Below are 9945 nucleotides of genomic sequence, written 5' to 3'. Positions count from 1 at the left end.
TTAATGAGCAAGAGATTAAAAAAAATTATTTGCCGAATAAGTTCAAATAGATTTAACTATTTAAACAATTATCTATTTAAAGTTATTATGACCTTTTGTTTTGTCATAAAATATTTCTTTCAGTTCATAAAAAATTATCCAAAATAAAATAATACTACTTTACTAATATTTCAAAAATTAATAAACAAGAGATTTAAAAACTAAGCTGTTTTTTGAACCAGTTCAAATAGTTATGACTATTTAAAATCAATATGAAATATTTATGATCCTTATTTTCAAATAAAACAATTGTTTTGATCATACAAGCTTTTTTGAATAAAAAATATTAATTTAATAATATTTCAAAAATTAATAAGAGATTTAAAAAAATATGTTTGTCGAACCAGTTCAAATAGTTAAGACTACTAGAATAATTATCTATTTCAAATCATGTTGACCTTTTGTTTAGTCATATAACAATTGCTTTAGTTTATACAAGCTTAATCGGAATAAAATAATACTAATTTATTAACATTCAAAAAAATTAATAAGCAGGAGATTTGAAAAAATAAATTCATTTACTGAACAAGTTCAAATAGTTATGACTATTTTAACAATTATCTACTTAAAATCATTATGACCTTTTGTTTTGTCATAAAACCATTGTTTTAGTTCATAAAAGCTTATCCAAAATAAAAAAATACTACTTTATTAATATTTCAAAAGTTAATAAGTAAGAGATTTAAAAAATAAATCAATTTACCAAAAAAGTTCAAATAATTATGGCCATTTGAATAGCTACCTATTTCAAATCATTATTACTTTTTTTTTCATCTTAAAACATTTTTTTCAACATACAAGCTTATTCGAAATAAAATAATACTAATTTATTAATATTTCAAGAATTAATAAGAGATTTAAAAAATAAATCTGTTTACTAAACTATTTCAAATAGTTATGACTATTTGAACAATTATCTATTTCAAATTGTTATAACCTTTTGTTCTATCATAAAACAATTATTTCTATTTATACAGGCTTATTCAAAATAAAATAATACTAATTTAGTAATAATCAAAAAATTAATAACTAAGAGATTTAAAAATAAATCTATTTGCCAAACCAGTTATCAGAATAAATCTTCAAGGATCATAGCTTGGTTTTTTTCTTTTGTTTTCTTCACTTACCTATATTCACTCTATAAATTTACTTTCCCTTTTCGCTCCTTTCTTTTTGTAAACCTACTTTACCTTTCCACTCTCTTTCTGTAAATGGTATCAAAGCTTTGTAAAAAGATCTTGTTATATCCTGAGTGTATCCACTTTTAGGTGTAATCTACGTGTAAGTTTCTCTGAACTCTACTTTATTGTTTACATTACTTTCATATTTTGAAGCTCATACTTTGAATTTTTGTGGTTTTGTTGCTTGTATTTATGGACTTTGTTTGCCTTTTTGCTAACTGGCTTCCAAGAAACCTTTAAAATCCAAAACCACGTTTTAAGCACCTAAAATATGGAAGGACATGAAGAAAATACTTGTATTGCTTCAAGAAAAACTTATTACCATGGCTTACATATAAAGCCATCTTGTGAATCTCATAATATAGCTGTAACTGGAACTTTTAAATGGTTTAGTTGATCTTTCTACCTCTTTCTTTAAAAAGTTATTAATAAAAGTAGAAAATATTGAAGAAAAAGATAAAAAAATAAACCTGAAAGCCCAAACGGTTCATACAAAAAACTCAAATATTGAGTTAGGACCTTTGTATTATGGAAACACCATAATGACTTTATAAAATAAACCCTTATCTTCAAAGACCTCAACACAAAGAAAAATGGACTTTAAATCTTATAAATATATTATTGAAAGTTTCAAAATGAAGATGAATGAAACAATAGACTTGAAACAATGAGTGGAATATTTGTAAGAAATAGAAAAGATTTATGAAGAACATAAATCTCTTTTTCAACAATTTAATTGTTATTGCATGCTTAAATATGACATAACTAGTGAAAGTAGTGAAGAAGAAGCTGTAGATGATAATTTTGAAATTTTAGCTACTAACCCAGTAGTAGAATTTCTTTAGATTCATCCGATGAAGAAATAAAACCTTTATCACAACTAATAGATAGAGGGAAAAGAAAGGTAAAAGAAGTTTTTAAACTAAAAATTGATGATCTTTTATGATTCCCAGATTTTATAAAAAACCCAAAAAATTATCAACCTGTTGAAACATATCTAGTTGATCCCATTTATTTCCTTAAAAAAAAGGAAATAAAGCACACTTCAACTATTGAGAGCAAGGCCAAACAACCCAAGCTCAACAAACATCGTCTGCGAATATAGATTCTTTAAACAAAAGAACTGTAGCTCAATGAGGAACTTATTTAGATATATCAAAAGTCCTTCTTTTAGAATATGGAAAAACCATTGATGAATGGGCACAATCAATGTCTATTGTAGTAACCAACTGCAAAGATATTTGGAATAAAGAAAGATTTTTAAATTATTTTTATGGTACCTGGAAAGGTGATGCTCTAAAGTTTCTAAAAAAATAGGAAACTATTGAATTAGGAAAATCTCAAAAAATAGAACTTCTTAATTCTTCTACGATTTCTAGTCTTTTAAAACTTCTTACACAAATCATAAAAAATGAGATATATGGGATGATGGAAGAAATTGATGCTGTTGATGAAGCTCAATATATTTTTTCAAAACTCAAACTTTGTAACATCCTAAATCTGGATGAATTTTCCAAAAAATATTTTTTAGAATATCAATGTTTGGTTGGTTAGAATAATATTTTCATAAACTTCCTTCACCATGGGATGAATTATGTACCCAAAATTATCCTATCTTTTTAAAAACAAAATTAGACAAATCTACTATTACAAATCCTAGTATACAATTGTATGATACTTTAGGTAATAGAATACATTATATACAAAATCAAGTTATTAAATACTGTCTAAAGCAGTAGGTAGCATAACAAGTCAAAAGCAAACTTAGTCATAAATAATGTACTAAAATTTTGAATGACAAATTTAATTTTGGTTGTAATCAATAATCAAAATTAAAAAAATGTTTTAAAAAGAAACATTATTCTATGAAAAAATGGAAACCACACAAACAATATATTCAACCAAAAAGGAAATATATTATACAAAAGAAAAAAGGAAAAGAAAAGTCCCAGAAAAAAGAAAAAGAAAAATGCTAATGTTTCATTTATGATGAAAAAGGTCATATCACACCTAATTGTCTTAACAAGGGACGAAGTGCTAAAAATATGATTAAAACTCTTGAACAATAAGAGCTTTGTATAGTCTATGCAAAAGAAATATCAGATTCTAAAGAAATTCTTTATGAAATATTTTCTAAAACTGATTCTAAAATTTTTGATAATGAATATATTTTTATGCTTAATAAAGCTTTATCTAACCAATCAAATTCCTATTTTCCCAAGAGATAATCAATCTTAATCATCGAATTATCAAATAGCCAATTCTATTTTAAATCTTCTTCTTGAAAAACTAGAATAAAAAGACAAAATCTTTAGTTTTAAAAACTAATTTCATTAGCTTCAGCAATAAAAAAGTAACCAACTTTTTTACCTTTATTGAAGGAAATTTTTTATTTCAAAATTATAAGCCTTACTCTTTACATTTCCTACTACACACATGAGTAACAATCTCTAGTTGTCGAAGCAATGTGTTACCATTAAACAAATGGGAACCTATGAAACATGCAATAATAGTTGTAGGAATTTAAGGTAAAGAAACTCTCATAGGTTATAAGGTGAAAAATGTTCCTATTTATCTTAATAATACTAAGTTCATTATTCTCAAAATACTATGTTTTCCTTATATGCATGAAGACATACTATTAGGAAATAACTTTTTTATAAAATATTTACTTTTTTATATTTATCTTGATAATATTTTCCTTACAATGGATAATCAATCCATTAAAATTGATATGGTAAAAGAACCACAAAATATTTGTGATAAAAATTTTTAGCCAAAAGCTTTACAGTCACAAATCAACTTAATCAGTGAAAACACTGGTTATATCCTATTTTAAAAGAAAACTTTTTAAAAAAACCCTTAAAACTTTGGGAAATAAGCCCTTGTTTTTGTTCTCTCAAACTCATTGATCTTTTAAAAATCATTCGATTAAAACCTATGATGTATACCAAACAAGATATACATGAATTTGAAATCCAAATTTCTGAACTCCTAACAAAAAGATTAATTGAATCAACAAATAGCCCTCATTCGAGCCCTACATTCTTGGCAAGAAACCATGCAAAAATTAAAAGAGGAAAACCTCGTATGGTAATAAACTATAAGAGGTTAAATCAAAATCTAGTCTTTGATGGTTATTATATTCCTTGAAAAGATGTTTTGATAAATTTAGCAAAAAATGCTAAATATTTTTCTAAATTTGATTACAAAATCAGGTTTTTGGCAGATAATGAATCAAAACCCTTAACTATTTTCAATGCACCTATAGGCCGCTACCAGTGGCCTATAATGCCATTCGGTCTCTGCAATGCACCACAAATATTTCAAAGATGGATGAATAAAATTTTTGCAAAACACAAAAATTTTTCTTGTGTTTATATTGATGATATTTTAGTTTTTTTTCAAAACTTTAGATGAGCACAAAAAAATCTAAATCTCATTGCACAAGAATTTATTTTACCTGGTATAATACTCAGTCCTAAAAAGATTAAGCTAGAGAAAACTCAAATAGAGTTTTTACGATTAAAACTTTTTGATAATGATCTTGAACTACAAGATCATATTATTTTTAAAATTAGAGAATTTCCAGAACAACTGGAAACTAAAAAACAATTACAACAATTTTTAGGAATTCTTAATTATGGAAGACAGTTTTTCAAAAATCTCTCCAAAAAAGAGAAAATTCTTCAAGGAAAACTTCGAAACAATATACCATTTTCTTGGAATGATTCTGATACTGCTATTATTAAACAAATAAAAATAGAGCTTACTAAAATCCTAAAAATATATCTTCCTACACAAGGAGATTTATTAATTTTAGAAACAGATGCCAGTGAAGAACATTAGGGTTTGTTTTAAAAGAAAAAAATCTTCATCAAAAAGATGAATTGATTTGTGATTATAATTCTGGTAAATTCAAACCCAATGAAATCAAGTATATTATTTTCAAAAAAGAATTATTAGCTATTAAAAATGTCGTTACTCAATTTCATATTTTTCTTGCACTAAAAACATTTGTTATTAGAACTGATAATCAATCAGTTCAAGATTTTCTTAAAAATAAAAAAATGTCTGATAACCTAAGAAGAATAAAATGGTATAATTTTCTATGTCAATATAGTTTTGCTATTGAATTTATTAATAGTGATAAAAATTTTCTTGCAGATTATCTTAGCAAGCCAAATGGATCGAGGCAAACAACCTCTACAATCCCAACAAGAAGATGGAGAACTATCCAAAAAAAAAACAAACTAAAAAGGTTTCTTCTTCCTCTTCTTTACATAGATTTCTAAATAATGCTAATTCAGGATTATTCATTTATTAACCTCATGGATATTTACCTCATCAACTTCCATAAAGACCCATCATCATTCCATAAATCAACTAGATTTCTCCCAATTTGCATAAGATCCCAACCAATGGACTCCTATGTCCTATTCCCAAATAATATCCTTTGCTCAACAAGTCTTAAACGAAGTTCAATTTTCAAACCTAAAAATTAAGGACTTCTACAATCCTGGACTTCAACCAAAAGTTTATGAGTTATTAAACAACATCTAGAAATCCCATCTTTCAAACAATAAATCTCAATTTCGTAAAGGGATGACTAGATTAGCCGAATTCCTAGTTAAATAAACTAAAGATTTTCATAATTTTCATAAGAAACTTTCAAAGTCTTCTTGCATCTAATTTGTTAAAACAACAAGATATAGATTTCTTTGTTTTGAAAGAAAACCAATATTCAATATAAGAAATAAACAATTTTCTTGTCATTCTGTGAGTATTTTGAAACATAAAATTATCCAAAAATATGGAAATTTTATCATATACTTTTTTTTTCAAAAAAGCTGCAGTATACATAACCAAGGAATTATTTCAGTAGATAAATTCAGCATTATTCAACAAATAGAAAAACTGTTAGTTGAAAAATTTTTTGAATACTACTTTGTAACTTATATTTTCACTACTAAGCTTGGTGACCAAATCCCTAAACTCAAGTTCAAACTAAATCATGATCCTTTCGATATAACAAGTGTCGAATTAGAAATTGTTAGTGGAATCCTTGTTCAAAATTTTTCTTTCGAACTTATCAAAAACTTCCTAGCTTTCATTAAGCATCATTTTCACAAAATGACTAAATATGCTCGATATTTTTTCTATATTCATTTCCAAATAACCAATCTTCTAAGAATCTTTTAAAGATAAAGATTTTATCAACCCTACAAGATCTGGGAAGCTCAAAAGATTCATACAAGAGCTTTGTTGGAACCACCAATGGATGCCTTAGGAAATACAGATGATTTAAACAAAATCATTTAAAAATATTCAAATCTTTCATAATACCAATTTCAAATAGGAATTTATATGATGCAAAAAGCAAAAACCTTGCTTCAGATGGCCATCAAACCTAATTTTTCCAGAATTATTGCTAGGACTGATGGCAAAAGAATATTTATCTTAGTATACAATGCTCTAGATGAAGATTTGGAAATAGAATCTGAACTAAAAGCTTTAAAGCTATTGCATCAGCTTTTAAAAATGGAACATCTTGATCACCCTCAAGAAATTCTTTTTCAATACCAAGAAGGTTGGCAGATGTGGAACAAGTTAGAATAGTGTCTCCTAAATCCTACAATCTGGAAGACAAAGAGTTACAAAATCTAGACAACAAACTTGAAGGATAAGCTATTCTACACCAGAATAAGCTTATTTTCAAAGTTGCCAATAGAAGCAAACATAGCTATCTGGAGCCCAACAACAATTGACAAAATCACTATAGCAGAAGTCACTATAGTAGTTACTGTCAGATAAAATTTTCAATAGTGTAAAGATAAACATTTGGATACTATTTAAAAACTTTTCTCACCTATAAATAAGAGGCCCTTTCAACAAAAAAGGAGGTAGAGGCTTGAAGGATCATAGCTTGGTTTTTTCCTTGTGCTTTCTTCACCTACCTATCTTTACTCTGTAAATTTACTTTCCCTTTCCACTCATTTCTTTCTGTAAACCTACTTTCCTTTTTCGCTCTCTTTCTATAAAGGTATCAGACTATATGAACAATTATTTATTTCAAATTGTTATGACATTTTGCTTTGTCATAAAATAATTATTTCAGTTCATATAAGCTTATCCCCAAAAAAATAATATTACTTTATTAATATTTCAAAAGTTAATAAGGGATTTAAAAAATAAATCATTTTACTGAAATAGTTCAAATAAGTATGGCCATTTGAACAACTACCTATTTCAAATCATTATTATTTTTTGTTTTGTCTTAAAACAATTGTTTTTCAACATACAAGCTTATTTGAAATAAAATAAAACTAATTTATTAATATCTCAAGAATTAATAAGAGATTTAAAAAGTACATCTATTTACCAATTCAATTCAAATAGTTATGCCTATTTGAACAATTATCTATTTCAAATTGTTATAACTTTTTGTTTTATCATAAAATAATTATTTCTATTCATACAGGCTTATTTAGAATAAAATAATACTAATTTAATAATATTCTAAAAATTAATAAATACAAGATTTTAAACAATAAATCTGTGTCAAACTAGTTCAAATAGTTAAGGCTATATGAACAATTATTTATTTCAAATTGTTATGACCTTTTGTTTTGTCATAAAATAATTATTTCAGCTTATATAAGCTTATTCAGAATAGAATAAAATTAATTTATTAATTTTAAAAAATTTATAAGTAAGAGATTTAGAAAATAATTTTATTTAGTAAACCAGTTCAAATGATTATAACTATTTGAACAATTATCAATTTCAAATCATTATTACTAATTTATTAATATTTAGAAAATTAATCAATAAGAGATTTAAAAAATAAATCTATTTACCAAACCATTTAAAAATAGTTTTGACTATTTGAATAATTATCTATTTCCAATCATTATAACCTTTTTTTTTCTCATCAAATAATAGGTTCTGTAGATACTATTTTATTTAGAATAAAATAATACTAATTTAATAATTTTTTAAAACTTAATAACCAAGAAAATTAAAAAAAAATCTAATAGCCAAAAAAGCTCAAATAGTTAAGACTATATGAACGATTATTTATTTCAAATTGTTATGATCATTGGATTTGTCATAAAATAATTGTTTTGTTCATACAAGCTTATTCGAATTAAAATAATACTAATTTAATAATAGTTAAAAAATAAATAAGAGATTTAAGAAACAAATTTGTTTAGCGAATCAATTTAAATGGTTAAAACTATTGAACAATTATCTATTTTAAATCATTTTGACCTTTTGTTTAGTCATAAAATAATTATTTCAATTCATACAAGCTTATTCAAAATAAATTAATACCAATTTATTAACATTCAAAAAATTAATAAGAAAGAGATTTAAAAAAAAAATCTATTTACCGAATAAGTTCAAATAGTTATTACAATTTGAACAATTGTTAATTTAGAAGCTTTAAAACCTTTTGAATTATCATAAAACAATTGTTTCAGTTAATACAAGCTTATTTCGAATAAAATAATACAAATTTATTAATATTAAGAAAATTAATAAGTAAAAGATTTAAATAATAAATATGTTTATCGAATAAGTTCAAATCGTTATAACTTTTTGTTTTATCATAAAACAGTTGTTTCTATTCATACAAACTTATTCAAATTAAAATAATTTTAATTTATTAATATTTTGACAATTAATAAGTAAAAGATTTAAAACATAAATATATTTGCCGAACTAGTTCAAATAGTTATGACTATTTGAATAATTATCTATTTCAAATCATTACGACCTTTTCTTTTGTAATAAAACAATTGTTTCAATTCATATGAGCTTATTTGAAGTAAAATAATACTAATTTATTAATATTTCAAAAAGAGTAAGAAAATTAAAAAGGAATCTGTTTATCAAACAAGTTCAAATAGTTATGACTATCTAAACAATTATCTATATAAAAACATTATGACCTTTTGTTTTATGTTAAAAAAATTGGTTCTATTCATGCAAGCTTATTTAGAATAAACAAATACAAATTTATTAATATTTCAAAAATTAATAAGTTAAAATTTAAAAAATAAATCTATTTTCTTAACTTCTTCAAATACTTATGACTATTTGAACAATTATCTATTTCAAATAGTTATGACCTTTTGTTTTGTCATAAACCAATTGTTTCTATTCATACAAGCTTATTCATAACAAAATAATACTAATTTATTAAAATTCCAAAAGTTAATAAGTAAAAGATTTAAAAAATAAATCTGTTTACTGAGTGAGTTTAAATAGTTATAACTATTTGAACAGTTATTTATTTCAAATCATTATAAACTTTTGTTTTGTCATAAAATAGTTGTTTCTATTCATACAAGTTTGTTTATAATAAAATAATACTAATTTATTAATATAATAAAATTAATGAGTTGGTGACTTAAAAAATTAATCTGTTTACAAAACAAGTTCAAATAGTCACATCCATTTGAACTATTATCTATTTTAAATTGTTATGACATTTTGTTTGTTGTAAAATAATTGTTTTTATTCATAAAAAATTATTCATAATAAAATAATACTAATTAATTAATAGTTCAAAAATAAATAAGAGATTTAAAAACTAAATCTATTGACCAGGCTAGTTCAAATTGTTATGTCTATTTGAACAATTATCTATCTCAAATCATTATGATCTTTGTTTTGTCATAAAACAATTGTTTCTATTCATACAAGCTTATTCGAA

This window comes from Durio zibethinus, chromosome 17, assembly GCF_047325235.1.
Source record: "Durio zibethinus cultivar Kanyao isolate XHJ-2024 chromosome 17, ASM4732523v1, whole genome shotgun sequence".
NCBI lineage: Eukaryota > Viridiplantae > Streptophyta > Magnoliopsida > Malvales > Malvaceae > Durio > Durio zibethinus.
Note: the sequence above shows the minus strand (reverse complement) of the source record.